The sequence below is a fragment of the Lepus europaeus genome, chromosome 12 (genome assembly GCF_033115175.1).
Source record: "Lepus europaeus isolate LE1 chromosome 12, mLepTim1.pri, whole genome shotgun sequence".
Taxonomy (NCBI): domain Eukaryota; kingdom Metazoa; phylum Chordata; class Mammalia; order Lagomorpha; family Leporidae; genus Lepus; species Lepus europaeus.
In genome coordinates, this window is record NC_084838.1 from 69,924,858 (window position 1) to 69,942,927 (window position 18,070).

Consider the following 18,070-nt stretch of genomic DNA (forward strand, 5'->3'; position numbering starts at 1 on the left):
AGGTCAGAACATAACTAATAAAAGTTTATCCCAGGAATGCAGGTAAGTTTAATATGTGAAAATAAGTCAATGCAATTAACCTTATTAACAAAATAATGCAGCAAAACCATGTGATTGTTATGAGTTAAATGGATTAATAGGCAATCTGGAAACTGAGGGTGGAAAAGTTCTCCCCCAAAAAAGTTCTCTTTAGCAAGATCAAAAGTGTCCATCCTCCTTCCTTAGGAATCTCCAAATTTACCATGAGAATAGCAAGGGTGTGGGGATCCCATCCTCCGAAGCTCACAGTCTACAGTGAAAACAAGTTACCTATCCCACCATTCTGGATGGTTTTTTGTTTTATCAAGAGCAAGCTAGATAGCATAAAGGATTGTAAATCATGTCTTTTGATGGGTTTTATCCCCACCTTGTATCTGAATGTCAATCAAAATTGTGCTTAAAATCTGCCAAAGACCACTCTGGGTTTTTTCCTCTCTTGGAAGACTGCCTCCATGCAACTGTGGCAGGAGGTCTTTGACTCTAATAAATCTTGCTTTTAAATCTCTCTATTTGTTCGCTTTGTAAATCTTCTTCCATGTGAAACAAAAAACCAAGGTAATATGTTCTCTGCCACTGTTTTCCCGTGACATGATCATCTTAATTGATACAAAAAAACACTTAACAAAAGTCAAAACCAATTCAGACTAAATCTCAATAAATTAGGAAAAGGAGGAAAATTCCTCAATAAAATAGGCATATATAAACAACCTTCAGCTAATATTACACTTAATGATTATATATTGAATGTTTTCTCTTTAAGTTCTGGAAAAAGGCAAGGATACCCACTATCACCATTTCTATTCAGCATTGGAGATCCTAACCAATGCAATTAGATATGAAAAAGAAATAAAAAAACATTGAAATTGAAAAGAAAGAAGTAAAACTTTTTATTTACAAATGTCATGCTTGGGACACAAAAGACTTTTAGGGTTCTGTTAGGTAGTGGTAGCTTTGGGATCCGCATGGAGGCAAGGCCTATACTTCCGGGAATGGAGAATCCCTAACTGTACCTGCAGGGAAGAAAAGTCCTTGTCAAGGTCCCTGCGGGTGCCTAAAGGTCAACCAATGAGGATCAGACCCGCCTCAACCTTTAACCCCCATGCCCTGAATCTATAAAAGGAGCTCTCTCAATCTCTGACGAGTAACTTCCCCGGCCCCCTCTCTGTTGCTCTGTTGGGACCAGGGAACCTCACAATCAAGCTCCCCGCTTATACACTTGGGAAGTGGCAGAAGATGGCCCAAGTGATTGGGCCCTTGCACCTACATGGGAGACCAGAAAAAGGTCTTGGCTCCTGGCTTCAGTCTGGCCCAGCCCTGGACATTGTAGCCATTTGGGGAATGAACCAGTGGATGGAAGATCTCTCCCTACCTCTTCCTAAATCTAACTCTTCTTTCCAAATAATAAATAAATAAATCTCTAAAAATAAAAAAAGTTCTAAAAGCAGAAGTAACAAGGTCTAAAAATCAAAGTTGGTGTACAAACTGCAATAATTTATGCCTTTATTTCATTTTTACATTATATTCTCTTCATATCTGAATCTTCTTCAAAGTAACTGAAAACATTTTCAAGTGTTTATATTCTATTTAAAAACTATTGCTGTTAGCTCTTCATTCCTTTCTAACTCATCCCTTTACACATCTGAATTTGGATTTTCCAGTAATTTATGTATATTTATTATTATATTAATATTATTTAATTATATTAATATTATAATATATAATAACATAGTATAATATACTATATATGGCAATATATAATATATTATGTTAATTAATAATTATAATATATTAATATTATTTAATTCATCCACTTTGGTTATTCCTATGCCAAAATATTTGTGAAATTCACATATTCTCTAAACCTAATATCTAAATAAAAAACAATAAAGGAAAGAAAGACTGACAAATTTGAACATGATAAAATTATAAACAACATAATACAAGTTTTTTAAAAAGTGAGAAAAGGGGCTAGTGTTGTGGCATAGTAGGCTGAGCTTCCACCTATGGCACCGGCATCCCATATGGCTGTTGGTTTGAGACCCGGCTGCTCCTCTTCCGATCCAGCTCTCTGCTATGGCCTGGGAAAGCAATAGAAGATGGCCCAAATGCCTGGGCCTTGCACCCATGTGGGAGACCCAGAAGAAGCTCCTGGCTCCTGGCTATGGATCAGCCCAGCTCCAGCCTTTACAGCCATTCGGGGAGTGAACCAGTGGATGGAAGACCTTTTCCCTGTCTCCCCCTCTCTCTGTCTATAACTTTGCCTCTCAAATAAATGAATAAAATCTTAAAAAAAAAAAGTGAGAAAAAATATATGCTACAAAAGTTTAATATACAAATAACTCTTGTATATCAATAAGAAAATGGACAATGACTATAAATAGGCATTTCATAAAAGAAATGTAAATAATCCCCCAAATGTAAACATAGTCAACATCATTAATAATCAGAGAAAAGTAAATTAAAAATAAAATATTATTTCTTCCTTATCAGACTGGCAAAGATTAAGAAGACTTGCAATATCCAGTAAGGGTAAGGAGATGAAGATAAATAAGGGCATCTAAGAATTTCCCTTTTCAAAACATACAAGAATCATAGGGTAACATCTAAGAATTCTATGGAACACTTTATAATAGTGAAGAAAATTTTCAAAATTAAAGGAGTCTAGTAAACTGCTGTATACTTAGCCAATCGAATACTATGTAGACATTAGAAATGATGTCTGTTTGTAATCAGGCATAAAGTAACATAAATGACTGCTTATATTAAATGCACAGCTAGTAAATTGATGCTTCAGGACAGGACTGCTGGCTTCCTGCTCACCATGTCCTAAGGTGTACATTACCTTATTTTTATCTCAGCTTCTTTTGCAGAGCAGGAGGATCTACTCTGGCTAGATCTCATCTCACTACCTGTGGACCTCAAGCACTACCATGATGAAACACAGAAGCAATGTACTGCCATCAATCTAAGGACAAAGCCTCAGCACCTGACATCAGAGACCTGCAGCTCCTTCCTGATTTCTCTATACCAGCATCCCTTTCCTTGTAGCCTCTTAAAAAAAAAAAAAAGTGGTAGTTCTTATCTTGTCCTCATTATTTTGATTTGCTACTGGGGACAGGGATAAAGTTTTGCTGTTTATTTACCTCATATCCTTAGCATTATATCCTGTGCACAGCACAAAATGGACACCAAATATGTTTGCTTAATATCCAATTACATTAATGATATATTTAATGAATGAGTGGTTGTACACTGTTTAATTTGTTGAGTGTGTGGGTAAATGAGTGACTGAGTGGCACACTGAGTAATTCACTAACAGTGACAGATGGATCAATCAACCAGCTAAGTGAGCAGCCAATCAAGAGACTAACCAGCTGATCAAATAAATGAACCTATGAGTTAATAACTGAATAACTGAGTAACTGAAAAAATAAATGATTGACTAATTAGGTGACTGAGCTACAAATCAGTGAGTGAATGATGAAGAAGGCTTGATGAATGAAAAAAAAGAATTGAATCAATGAATCTCTGCTGACTAAAATGGAAAGAACTCCACAACATATTTTTGAATTAAAATGAGTCAATTTAGAGTGAACAGGATAATCCTATACATTTAAAACTGTATGTTCCTCTGCAGGGCTGACATTGTGGCACAATAAGTTAAGCCTCCACCTGAGATACCAGCATCCCAATGGGGACCGATTTAGAGTCCCTGATATTCCACTTCCTATCCAGCTCCCTGCTAACGCACCTGAGAAAGCAGCAGAAGATGGTCCAAGTGCTTGGGCCCCTGAACCAATGTGGGAGACTTGGAAGGCTAGGCTTCAGCCTAGTCCAGCCCCGGCCTTTTCCGCCACCTGGGCAGTGATCCAGCAAATGGAAGATTCTCTCTCCCCTCCTCCTCCTCCTCCTCCTCCTCCTCCTCTTCTTCCTTCTCTACTTCTCCTTCCTAACTCTGCCTTTCAAATAAATAAAAAATAAATCTTAAAAAAAAACTGTATCTAAACTTGTTACCATGCAAAGACATCCAGAAAGATACCAAAATTCCTTCAGCAAGTTCTGTTGACTATAAGAAGCACTATTGTTTTTGCCCCTTTGAATGACTAACATAATTTTACAAAGATCATTTTTATTCACTTGAATTTTATTGGAAGAGATATTGTTCAAAGCTTGTATACTACAATTACCTCCTAAAACTGTGTATAAAAAACACACAAATAGACGTATTTTAAAATAATGTCATGATTTTTTAATTTAAAACAAGGGATCTATAATGAATATTTAGGGCTACTGAAGCTAAACCTCTTAGTTTTACACTGAGCCCCTGAAAAACTGAAGCAATGATTTACAGATAAATAAAAACGGGATAAAGGGTAAGTTACTCTACAAATTTATTCCCTTTCCTTTTTCTTAAGAAATGGAGCTGATCATGAGCTACTCCTGAGCATCATGCCTAATGATGACTACATAGGAAAATGTAGATTTATAATTTTTAACATGCACACAAAAAAAGATGGAGAAAGTGCTTTAAAGAGATTTTTAGAAGTTGGAGTTTTTTTCTCCTTAAGATACCATTTCAAAACTGTTATATTTCAAGCCCATAAGTAATGAGTTTGCCTATAAAAATAAGACTGAACAGAAAATTTAATTAATTCTACCACTGAAGTACTTAACATTGTGTTTTACAATTAACAGTCAAATATATCTAAGAGGGGCCGGCACTGTGGCACAGCAGGTTAATGCCTTTTAAAATATTATTTTAAAGTATTATTCTAAATTCTATTTAAAATATTAAGCTATGCAGGCTAGTGATGTGGCGTTAGCAGGTAAGACTGCCACCTGTTACTCCGGCAACCCATACAGCGCTGGCTGGGCTCCCAGCTGCTCCACTTCTGACCCAGCTCCCTGCTAATGGTCTGGGAAAAGCAGCAAAACATGGCCCACATGTTTGGGTCACTGTCACCCATATGGAGGACCCTGATCAAGTCCGTGGCTCCCAGTTTCAGCTTGGAAGACTGTTGTAGCCAACTGGGAAGTGAACCAGGAGATGGAAGACTGATCTCTATCTCTCTGTGTGTTTACCTCTCCCTCTTTCTCTGTAACTTTGACTTTCAAAATAAATTAATAAATCTTCAGGGCCAGCACTGTGGCTCAATAGGCTAATCCTCTGCCTGCAGCGCCAGCACACTGGGTTCTAGTCCCGGTCGGGGCGCTGGATTCTGTCCCGGTTGCCCCCCTTCCAGGCCAGCTCTCTGTTGTGGCCCGGGAGTGCAGTGGAAGATGGCCCAAGTGTTTGGGCCCTGCACCCCATGGGAGACCAGGAGAAGCACCTGGCTCCTGCCATCGGATCAGCGCGGTGCGCCAGCCGCGGCGGCCATTGGAGGGTGAACCAACAGCAAAGGAAGACCTTTCTCTGTCTCTCTCTCACTGTCCACTCTGCCTGTCAAAAAAAAAAATTAAAAAAAAAATAAATAAATAAATAACTCTTTAAAATACTAAGCTCTAAAATCCAGACTCCTCTTTTTTAAGATTTATTTATTTATTTGAAAGTCAGAGTGACACATAGAGAGGAGGAAAGGCAGAGAGAGAGGTAGAGAGACAGAGAGAGACGGGTCGGTCTTCCATCAGTTGGTTCACTCCCCAGATGGCTGCAATGGCCAGAGCTGTACCTATCCGAAGCTAGGAGCCGGGTCTTCCATGTGGGTGCAGAGTCCCAAGGACTTGGGCCATCCTCCAGTGCCTTCCTAGGCCATAGCAGAGAGCTGGATCAGAAGCAGGGCAGCCAGGACTCGAACCGCGTCCATATGGGACACCAGCACTGCAGGTGGCAGCTTTACCCGCTATGCCAGAGTGCCAGACTCATCTTTAATGCCAAATTCTCTGACCTGGCCAGTTACCCACAGACCTGATGACAATTCACTCTAAATTCACTTCTCCTTAGTAGCTCCAATTTTCAAATGACTCACTTTATGCTGTGAATTACCACCATGAAGTAACAAGTTCTCTTTAGCATGCAAATCTGATATAGATAAAACCATATTATGAATTTTTAAGAATTTAAGGCCAAAAACACATTAACAGAGGCAGACTTAAATGTCAGCAAATGCTCATCCATTAAGTACAAAAAGTAACTGGGGCTGGCATTGTGGCATAGCGAGTAAAGCAGCTACTTGGAATGGCAGCACCCCATATGGGTGTCAGTTGGGGTCCTGGATGCTCCATTTCCAATCCACTCCCTGCTAATGGCCCGGGAAAGAAGCAGAGCATGGACCAAGTATGTTTCACTCCCTGCCACCCAGGTGAGAGACCTGGATGAAGCTCCTGGCTTTAGCCTGGCAGAGTTATCTGTTGCAGCCAACTATAGAGTGATCTAGCAAATGAAAAATGTCACTCTCTCTCTTTCTCTCCCTGTTTGGCACACATTCCCATGGACTTAAATCTAAGGGTAAAGCTAAAAATTTGCCAAGGGACTCCAAATTCCATTAAGTTGGCAGATACTAATGCCATCTTACATGTTAAAGTGCTCATATTAAGTGTGTAACTGATCATATAGATAGGAATAAGTGTCAAAGGGATCACATAAACAAGACCAAGTGTCTGCTAATAACAACAGATAGAATTAAAAAGGAGAGAATGACCCAATAAGGGAAACAGGCCACACAGCAGACTCATAGAATGACAAATGCCCTAAATAGCACTCTGACCTCAGAATCAGCCCTTAAGGCATTCAGATATGGCTAAAAAGCCCATGAGAGCATTTCAGGCATGGAAAGCAAAGACACTATGGCAAAAAATGATCTACACAAAGCATCTCTGTGAGATCCCAATGGATGGAAAGAAGGGGCCATCAAAGAAGGAGGTACCTTTCTCTGAAGGGAGGAGAGAACTTCCACTTTGATTATGGCCCTAATGATGGTGTCTGTGGACTCAGAAGGCTTCCATAGCCTTGGCAGCTCATGACAAGAGCCTCAGGTGATCACTGACATCATAAATAAGAGTATCAATTGTTAAATCAATAACAGGAGTCACTGTGCACTTGCTCCCCATGTAGGTCCTCTGTCCTTAATGAGTTGTACTATAAGAATTAATGGTGTGCTCGCTTCGGAAGCACATATACTAAAATTGGAAAGAATTAATGGTAAAACTTGTCTTCAAACAGTACTTTATACTTTGTGTATCTGTGTGGGTGCAAACTGTTGAAATCTTTACTCAGCAGAGAGTTGGCAAACTCAAGAAGCTTTCATAGCCTTGGCAGCTCATGACAAGAGCATTGGGGGATTACAGACATCATAAATAAGAGTGTCAATCATTAAATCAACAACAGGAGTCACTGTGCACTTACTCCCCATGTAGGATCTCTGTCCTTAATGTGTTGTACTATGTGAATTAACGGCAGAACTAGTACTCAAACAGTACTTTATACTTTGTGTTTCTGTGTGGGTGCAAACTGTTGAAATCTTTACTTAGTATATACTAAATTGATCTTCTGTATATAAAGATAATTGAAAATGAATCTTGATGAATGGGATGGGAGAGGGAGTGGGAGATGGGATGGTTGTGGGTGGGAAGGTGGTTATGGGGAAAAAAGCCGCTATAATCCAAAAGTTGTACTTTGGAAATTTACATTTATTAAATAAAAGTTAAAAATAAATAAATAAAGTGTCATGGGTTCCGTTAAAAAAAAAAAAAGAGAGAGAGAGAGAGAGAGAGATGTGGCCAGGGGCTGGCATTTGGCACAACAGTTAAGTTGTCATTTGAGACACTGCATGTTATATTACTGTGCCTGGTTCAAACTCCAACTTCTGTACTTCCAATCCTGTCTCCTGCTAATGCGTACTCTGGGAGGCAACAGGTGATTGCTCCAGTACTTGGGTCCCTGCCACTCACACGGGAAACCCAGACTGAATTTTGGGCTCTTGGCTTTGGCCTAGTCCAGCTTTGGCTATTGCAGGTATTTAGGGAATGGACCAGTGGATGGAAAATCTTTCTCTCTGCCTTTCAAATAAAACAAAAATAAACAAATAAAAGTTTGTTGTTGTTTGTTTGCTTTTTTTTTTTTTTTTTTTTTTCATAAAAAAGAGGTGAGGCCTAGTGGGAGGTTTTCAGGCCACTGGGGACATGCTTTCAAAACAAATCAAGGTAGTTCTCACAGGATTCCTGAGTTCTCCCCAAGAGCCAGCTGTTACAAGAATGAGCCTGACCCCTGCATTGCTCTCTGGCTTCCTGTTTTGAGAGAGGATCTTTTCCTCCCACATGATTCTGTTGTCCCAATACCACTGACTATGAGGTCCTCACCAAAGCTAAACTGATGCCCGTGCTATGCCTTTGAACATTTGGAAACGTGAATGAAAGAAACCTCCTTTCTTTATGAAGTTATCCAGCCTCAGATATTTCAGTATTGTAACAAAAAGTGGACTTGCAAAGAAAACTGGAACCAAGGCTTTTACTATGACTATATCTAAAAATATGAAAGCAGCTTTGGAACTGAGTAAAAGTTGGAAGATCTTGGGCTAGGGCTAGCAAAAGCCTAGAATGTTGTCAGCAAGGCTTTACAGGCAATTCTGGTAAGGACTCAGTGACAAGGAGTCCAGGGAACTAGTCTCAGGTAGAAATGAGGGGTCCACCAGAAATTGAACTAATGGCCATGGTGGCAAAGAACTTAGCTGCATTGTGTCCATGCCCTAACACTTGATGGAATTTTATGGTTATGGAATAGTTTATTTGGTGGAGGAATTTCAAACCAACAAAGAATTTAGAATGTGGTAAATGGGTCTTAATGAGTGGCTATTAGTGAAGTTCTATAGTGAAATTCAGGAGCAAAAGGGAATAGACGAAAAAGCCTTGGAAAGGAAAAACCCTGTAATGGTGTATACAGACAGCCTATAGCCCATAGAAGAGACTGGCAAGAATGCTAATCAGGCCGGCACCGTGGCTCAATAGGCTAATCCTCCGCCTGCAGCGCCGGCACAGTGGGTTCTAGTCCCACCGGGTTCTAGTCCCAGTCAGGGCCCTGGATTCTGTCCCGGTTGCCCCTCTTCCAGGCCAGCTCTCTGCTGTGGCCAGGGAGTGCAGTGGAGGATGGCCCAGGTCCTTAGGCCCTGCACCCCATGGGAGACCAGGAGAAGCACCTAGCTCCTGCCTTCAGATCAGCGTGCTGCGCCGGCCGCAGTGCGCCGGCTGCGGCGGCCATTGGAGGGTGAACCAACAGCAAAGGAAGACCTTTCTCTTTGTCTCTCTCTCTCTCTCACTATCCACTCTGCCTGTCAAAAAAAAAAAAAAGAATGCTAATCATCACAATAATAGATATCAAAGTCCTTTAAGGTATCTCAGAATCTTTGAGGCCACTACTCACATCATAGGCCCAGAGACTTTTTTTTTTTTTTTTTTTTTTTGACAGGCAGAGTGGACAGTGAGAGAGAGAGAGAGACAGAGAGAAAGGTCTTCCTTTGCCATTGGTTCACCCTCCAATGGCCACCATGGCTGGCGCGCTGCGGCCGGCGCACCGCGCTTATCCGAAGGCAGGAGCCAGGTGCTTCTCCTGGTCTCCCATGGGGTGCAGGGCCCAAGCACTTGGGCCATCCTCCACTGCACTCCCTGGCCACAGCTGAGAGCTGGCCTGGAAGAGGGGCAACCGGGACAGAATCCAGCGCCCCGACCGGGACTAGAACCCGGTGTGCTGGTGCCGCACGGCGGAGGATTAGCCTATTGAGCCTCAGCACCGGCCCAGAGACTTTTAGGAACAGAATTGTCTCAGAACTCTGGGCACTGTGAAAGCTGCCAGGGGCCTCAAAACTCTGGCTTTCCAGCAAAATGCTTCATGAGGCCAGCAGCTGTGGTTCAAACAAGTCCATGTATAGCCCATGTGGGGAGTATACCTTGATATTCATGTGGCGCTTATTTCCCAGGCACAAAGAATTCAAGACTTATGGGGTCCTGGTACCTCCAATGAAACTTTAAAGGAAAGCCTAAAAGGCCAGCCAGAGTTTGCTGTGGAGTCAAAGAGTCTACAGAGAAGCTCTAATGGGATGATGCTTGGTGAAGCTGTGGGAATGGAGCTGCAGCAGGGGTCCCAGTAAGGCAGAGAACACAGCAATGTGCCGTATCCACTCAAAAAAGCCACCAAGCATGCAGCAGAAAGAAGTCATATGGGTGGCAACCAATAAAATCATATATGCAGATGCCATACTTGGAGCTTTAGGATTTAATGTCTGCCCTGCTAAGTTTTAGTCCTGCTTTGGACTAATTACTCTTCTCTACTTATCCACTCCTCCCTTTTAAAATGAGAATGTTGGCCGGTGGCGCAGCTCAATAGGCTAATCCTCCGCCTTACGGCGCCGGCACACTGGGTTCTAGTCCCGGTCGCCCGTATGGGATGCTGGGACTGCAGATAGCAACTTTCCCTGCTACACCACAGCATGGGCCTCACCATTTGTTTTTATTTTCTTTTTATTTCACAGGGACTAACAGCTGAAAGAATTTGCACTGTTAAAGTATAATTTAGACTTGAACTTCTGAGCAATGCTAGAACCAGTTAAGATTTTCAGACTATTGAGGATGGGGTGAATATATCTCACATTGTGAGAAGGATATAAGCTTGGAGTCCAGGGATAGAAGGCTATGGTTTGGATGTGGTTTGTATGACCCACAAGAATCTATCTGTTAGAAGCTTGGTCCCCAAGGTAGCAGTATTGAGAGATGGTGGGACAGGGACTCATGGGAGGTCCTTAGGCCAATAAGGTATGCTTCCAGAAAGGATTGTGGGGCCCTGGTCACTCTGGCTTCCTGTTCTGTAACATGATCTTTCATTCGTATATGTACTCCTGCCATGTAACACAGTCAAGAAGGCCCCTACCAGCAGTGAAACCAATGAGGCTGTCCAATGTTAGATTTTGAACCTTTAGAAATACAAGCTAAAGGGCCGGTGCCGTGGCTCAATAGGTTAATCCTCTACCTTGTGGCGCTAGCACACCGGGTTCTAGTCCCGGTCGGGGCGCTGGATTCTGTCCCGGTTGCCCCTCTTCCAGGCCAGCTCCCTGCTATGGCCCAGGAGTGCAGAGGAGGATGGCCCAAGTGCTTGGGCCCTGCACCCCATGGGAGACCAGGAGAAGCACCTGGCTCCTGCCTTCGGATCAGCGCGGTGCGCCAGCCGCGGTGGCCATTGGAGGGTGAACCAACGGCAAAGGAAAACCTTTCTCTCTGTCTCTCTCTCTCACTGTCCACTCACTCTGCCTGTCAAAAAAAAAAAAAAAAGAAATACAAGCTAAATATACCTCTTTTCTTCAGAAAGTTAGTTTGCCTCAGATGTTTCATCACAGTAACAATAAATGGACTAAAACACTTAATCTGCTATCATCATCTATACTAAAGAAACACAGGGCTAATGCCCATAAGGAATAGCTCCTGTTCAGTGTGGTGGTAGAAGAGGACACAGATGAATCACAGACACTATCCAAAAGTATCTCCAAGTCTTGATTAAGCCTAAAATGTTCATCGTGGGTCCCAGTGATGGACAGCTTTGGATAGAAGTCTCCACTGATTACCCAACTGTCAAATTCAAAGACCTTTCTTAAGCCACAGAGAGCAACAGTTATTTCTTCATGAGAAAACTGTACGTAATTTTCTTATTTCTTCTGCTTTTCTAGATTCTACATTATGAAAATCACTAATACATATCTTTAAGACCTCTTTTCTGCTCAAATGCTTATTTTTTGATAGTGATAACTATGTTGATCAATCACACCTTAACCTACCCACCCACTTACCTTACTAACTGCTCCTTCTTTGTCTCTTTTACCCATTATTCTTTATCACTTACTCTCTAACTATGGGTAATTCCCAAGACTCAATCTCAGGTCCATCACTCTTCTCTCTGAGCACTACCATGCTATTTTAACTTCTCTATCAAGTTCTAGTCATATCTTCCACTATTTCCACATGCCTATTTTACTGTAACCTCAAAGTCAACAAATCAAAAATATAGCCTCAACTGTATAGATCCCCTCAACCACCTACTACTACTACTTACATGCCTACCATTAATCAAATTCCAGTTTTTCCTTTGACACTATTTGAGTAATTTTGGACATCTTTTAAAATCTCTCTGGTTCTCAAGATTTCTAATGCACAAAATGTAACATGGACTGGTACAAATATTCTGTGATGTCTTCAAGTTTCAATACTTCGATTTACTCTGTCATTGAGGATCAAACTTTGAAGTCTTCTTTAATTACTCCTTTATCCTACTCTCCCTTTTCACCCAACCCATAATGAAGTCTTGTGATATCTCTCAAGTCAGAATTATTTCCACTAAGTCCAGGTCCATATCACTTTAGGCCTAAACTATTTTCTACCTTTCTCTATCACTTCTCCAGCCATTATGACCATCTGGGGAGTGAACCAGATGAAAGATCTCTCTCTCACTCACTCTCTGTCTCTCCCTCTCTTTCCCTTTAACTCTGCCTTTCAAATAAATAAATGTTTCTTTTTAAAATAAAAATAATTATTACAGTGACATCTCTATTGAGAAAAACTGAGGGAAGAAACATTGTAGTCCAACAGGTTGACCTGACTTCCAATATGCTAGGCTCGAGTGGTAAAGGAGGGAAAGCAGAAATATGAGAGGCAAAAGAAATGTAAACATGTAGTATGGGTTAATATACCAGGCAAATGAAAGCAGTAGTGTCTAAATTAACACCCATATGACCAGGAGAGAAGGAAATTAAGTGGTATAAATGATGACTGTCATTTGGGACATGTTGATAAATAGAAGGTAAAGACCAGCACTGAAAAAAAAAAAAAAAAGTGACTAAGAGAAATAAGGAACCAAATTAGTTATAAAATAAAAGAACTGAAGTTACAAAAATATTAATAGGAGAGAAAAATATATCAAACCATAATCCACTATAACCAGATTTATATTTTATCAGAAAAGCCAATTAAATGTTAAGGCAGAGGCTGCCAAGCTATCTGCATTCAGGGAGCCCTTAGTGTCTTAGTAACTTTGGCAAAAAGACACATGAGGGAATCTTCAAAAAGTTCTTCGTCAATGTGCATTACCAAAAAATACATATGGATTTTAAAAAATTTTGCATGAAAATAAAAATCTTTTAATTACATTTTTCCACAAACTTTTTAAAGTACTTTGATATTTCATTAGTCATGTAGCATGTCCTTACACCTTAGGGTTTGTTGGGCATGATGCAACGTCTCAAACCTTGGGTTCAAACTGGACACTATCACAGTCATTTCCTGTTCCACACTGATTTGCACACAGTAGGAGGTTTTTAGCAGAGCAACCTCTGAAAATACAGCTTTACAAAGATGTGATATTGCAGTAAGGAACATCGGTATATTATGCTGAAACTGAACTACCTCAAACTAATAGTTCAAGTATGAGTTTACTGGTGCTCTGAGCACCTCAGCACAGTTTGAGAAAGGGGGACTATAAAGGTCCCAAAAAAAACCTAAGGCGAGGAGCAAAAGAAAATTCTTAACAGTTCACCACAAGAGGGCAGCACAATAGTAAGCAGGGGCAGTACAAAGAGGACTCAATGAAAAGAAATGAATCAAATCTTTCTTTCAAACACTGTAAGACCCTTAGTCTGCTCACCATCTACAAGCTCTTTTTCTTCTTATACAAAAAAGGAAGAAACACTGGTCTCTGGCAGATCACCTCATAGCAAGTCATTCTGCCTTTCTCTAAATCTCCTATTGCCAGTCATGAGAGTAGCCAAGACTTTCACAATAGTCAACAATTTACCACTTTGCATGCATGTTATTCAATCCTCACAACAACCTTCTAAGAAAAGTGAGGTTCAAAGAACGTTTAAATCATACAACTCATAAGTGGCAAGAATACCATGTCTTAAATCCATACCTTACTCCAAAGCCAACACACTTTTCTATTCTGCCTCGAAATTATCCTTTCATCAACAGGAAGGTGAATAAAAAAGATACCATGTTTTCCACTCCATACCTGAGACCCCCGTTTCAAATCACTAAGGAAAAGGCGTTAAAGGAAACAAACTACATCTTAGCCAGTCCTTTAAACACATTATAAACTATAAAACCAAGACATTCAGTTAGGGCAAAACCAAATATTATGTGCTTACCTAGCCAACAAGCACAGTTTTCCTGTACAGATAAACACATGTACTGTGAATACATGTGTTTGTATGCCAACAAATAAGCTCACAGAAGCAAGTGACTCTCACATCTGCAGTGGTAAAAGGTAAGGCAGATGGGGGAAGAGGGGTCAAATAGGTGATTATTCATCTCCCAATCTGCTGGGTGTTACATCAGAACATCTTCAGGAACCCAACAACTCATTTTCCCAAAGCTATTATGAAACCAAAAGCGATTGCCATCTCCCTTATTCCCACTTCTGGTTTCCTTCTCCACATTTCTCCGCCCCTCTATGACATACTCAGTCACTCTTATCCTTTCATTCAAAGAAAAGGAGTTTCCCCTGGCAGATGAATAACCACCGGAAAACAAACTGGGTAAATTCAACCGACACAGCAAGCGGAGGCAGATAAAACCATCCAGGAAGCATTCAATGTGGTAACAAGAACCCCAGTAAGAACAGCTAACATGTTCTCTCAACAGCATTTCTTCCTCTTTGAAAGAATAAAGAATTTCTGGCTGCTGGAGGAGAAAGGTTAAGGGACAACATTTTATTTTCGCCTGAAAAGCTCCATCACTTGTAAAACCTACAAGGAATGTAGCAACGATCAACACCCCAAAAATCCTCTCCCAAAGCAACACTAAAAGTTCAGCACTGCCATTTTCAGAGGAGTAAGCGCAACGCGCCCTGCTTGTCTACACACGCTTGCAGCCTTCCTACGCATGCACTCGGCTCACGACACCCTCACCCTCACCAAGGCGATGAAGCCCAGCAGCCAGGATCGCGAACCGTCGGAGGCGGAGGAAGGGCCTCTTTTCCTTCTGCAGAAGACACACAGTTCACATCTTGGTCCCGTTGCCTGCTTCTGAAACCTAAAATAATAATAATAATAAAGCAGTTACTACCGCAGAAATCCAGGAGAAAGAGATGCTCCTTTCTAGACTAAGATGTCTAGAATTTTAAGAGGGCTAGGTAGGGGGGAGGAGTAATAAGGCAGACAGGATGCAAACAGCAACCAAGCTACTCCTTTCTGTGTTTCGCCTTAACGAGAAAGATTTTCTGGTACAGAAGTTTACCGCCTCTAGAAGGGGAAAGGCGGGGATCGGGAGGTGGGAAGGGGTTGGGGAGATAACTGCTGCTCCCATCCAGAGGCCAGGCAGCGATAACACCCACCGGCTGCACGGATCAGGCGACGAGGGCGCGCCCCCAAGCTCGCAGGGGCGGCTCTTACCCGGCGTCTCAGGCTGGCCCAGGTCTGCGAAGCCCCCAGAGTGGGCACGGGTCCGAGCGCCCGCCAGGCTGGGTCCTCGGGGGCCCTCCCGTGCGGGCTCGGCTCCCACTCACATCCCTGGACGGCAGGGACCAGGCCTCTTCCTGTGCCGCGGCAGCCCTCCGCCCGACGCGCGCCGCAAGCCGGGGGCCGGGGGCCGGAGGTGCCGAGGGGCCAGAGGCGGAGGCGCGAACTCCCGAGAGAGCCGGGCGCCGGCCCAGCCAGTCAGCGCCGCGGGAGGCCGTTAGCCGCGGCCGCTGCTGCCCCCTTCTGCTCCTCTTCCTCTCTCCTTCCTGCAGCCCACACCACTCCCACTTAGGGCAGCCGGGAAGCCCGTCACGGCCGTAGTCTCCGCCCTCTCCCCATCTTCTCAGCGCCGTAGGCGACACAGGCTCTGCCTCCCAGCCGGCCTCCAGTCAGGCGGCCTGTGGGTGGCGGGGGAGGGCGGGACGCGCGCCCCGGGACTGCGCGTGCGCCGCGGGCCTGACCCGGCTGGGGCCCTCCGTGCTGTGGTCTGCCGGGAAGCCGGTGGACTCCCGTGGAGATCGTCAGGGCAGCCACTGGGCGTGAGCGCGCGAGGAAATGGAGGTGGCCAGGGCCCGCTGAGCCCTGGAGCCCCGCAGAGGCTCGGTGCCGGCGCTGGGCCCTCCCCAGAAGGGCGTGTGTGTGTGGCCGCCGCCCGCCGTGGAGGCGGCTGGGAATGAGTCAGCCCGGCCTGGAAGGCGCCCCCTGCGCGCAGCCTGGGCCCGGAGGAGGCCGCGCTGCCTCCGCACGGAGACTTTCCCTACCCGAGTGCCGTCATCCCCTTTCAGCTTTCGCTTCCATGTTCCGGGTATTGCAGACCTGTTCTTTCCCAGCGCGGGCCGCTGGGCCCAGGGGAAGAGGCGCCCGGGCTGGAGGAATGCGCTCCCACGCGCCATTTAGCGGCAATGAAATCCCAAGCGCTTGACTCCAGCCACCACCGCTGGAAAGGAGCGAGGGTGGATGCGGTGCTCAGCGGCTTGCAGGCTGGCAGCCTGGCCCAGCGAACCACTTCCACTTTCCCAAGATCCTCATTCACTCAAATAATTACTGAGCGCCTGCTAGGTACTAGACTGTAGACCCCAGAGAGGCTAGGTAAACAACCTGCATATTCCTTGCCAGTCTGCCTTCTGACGGAAGACAAAACAAAAAGAAAGGTTTTAAGTGTGTAATATGCTAGATGTGCAATTGTCACCGAGAAAATACAACACAATGGAGCATTAAGTGAGGAGAGTGTGGTCTTTTACAGTGGCCAGGCACGACTTCCTAGAGTTTGCGACTTTTGAGCAGATGGAAAGGTTGAAAATGAGCCAATCCTGTGACACTCCTGGAAAAGCTTCAGGCTGGGGTACTAGCAAAGACAGATCCTGAAAAGGGAACGTGTTTGGCAAATTCAGGGACCAGGAAAGCTGTCACTGTGGCTGGAGGACAGTGAAAGATGAGGCAGTGGCAAGAGGGGAGGTTAAAGAAGTAGCCTGGAACCAGACGGCGTGGGGCCCCTCTCACTTAGTAGCCCTCCTATCGACCTGAAGGAAGTGATGTATTTACAGGTGCTGGTTCCCCCATACACACGTGATGCAGCTATTCATGTCTCTCTTTGGGTTAAATGATTTCCTTATTAAATTCACTAAAGTCTTACATAAGGCCTATTGCAAAAGGCCTTTGAGCAGATGATAGGATAGGAAATTAATTGAATTCATGCTGACTCCTTTAAAATAAACAAATGACTGAAACTGTTGTTTTCTCCCTAAGATGGAGGGATTTACAGAGAAATTGCATTCCTACAGCTACAGTCTTAGAGGTGAAATATGCCAGAAATTTCTTGTTTTAAAAAATTAGAAATAGGAGTTGTGACTCAGTGGCAAGTCTGAAATCTGCCTGGAATATGAAGACTGAAATTATCAACAACAATAGCTATGAGTGCCCTTTTCTTGCAAACAAAGACTGTCATGGAGGTAGAAGCTAGAACAAAAACCAAACTACCCAAAGAAGTAGTGAAGCTGATCTTAAAGTCACGGTGAAAATGAAAAGCATCAGAACTGTAGAGATGGAAGATTTACCTTTTGTGAGGAGAAAATACCTGTTGTAGAAGACCAAATAATTTAGAAACAATGCAAAAGCATTGATTATAATAAGTGCTGTTTCTGCACCAGTGATGTGACATAGCAGGTAAAGCCCACTACCTGCTACACCAGCATCCCATTGGGTACTAATTCATGTCCTGGCTGCTCTACTTCCAAGCTGGCTCTCTGCTATGGCCTGGGAAAAGCAACAGAAGAAGGCCCAACAACTTGGGCCCTTACACGCATGTGGGAGACCTTGATGAAGCTCCTGGCTCCTGGCTTAGGCCTGTATCAGCCCTGGCCATTGTGGCCACCTGAGAAGTGAATCAGCAATGGAAGACCTCTTTCAATCTCTCTCCCCAAACCTCCCTTTCCCCCGGCCTAGTCTATCTCTCCCTGTCTGTAAATTTGACTTTCAAATAAATAAATAAATAAATAAATCTTTTTTAAAAGTGCTGTTTCTATATTTTGCAATGATGTATTATTCAACTAGGCATGCTGTTACTGCCCACAGCTGGCTTGCATGGAGAAGCTATTTGTAACTGGTAAACA

The 18,070-nt window shown here is 43.4% G+C and overlaps 1 protein-coding gene across 4 annotated transcripts in view; it reads right to left on the bottom strand.

Annotated features, from left to right (window-relative positions):
- Window positions 1–15,553, bottom strand: part of JAK2 (Janus kinase 2) — a 114,218-nt gene extending 98,665 nt beyond the window's left edge. For 2 of the 4 annotated variants that reach the window (XR_009867648.1, XM_062208304.1), the window contains exons 1-2: window positions 15,396–15,552; window positions 14,919–15,036 (exon numbers count right to left, since the gene is read on the bottom strand). The gene's annotated coding sequence lies outside the window, so the exon portion shown is untranslated. Of the gene's footprint in view, window positions 1–14,912; window positions 15,037–15,337 lie in introns of all 4 variants that reach the window. The other 2 variants (XM_062208306.1, XM_062208305.1) reach the window with 2 other exon arrangements.
- Between the last annotated feature and the right edge of the window lie 2,517 nt (window positions 15,554–18,070).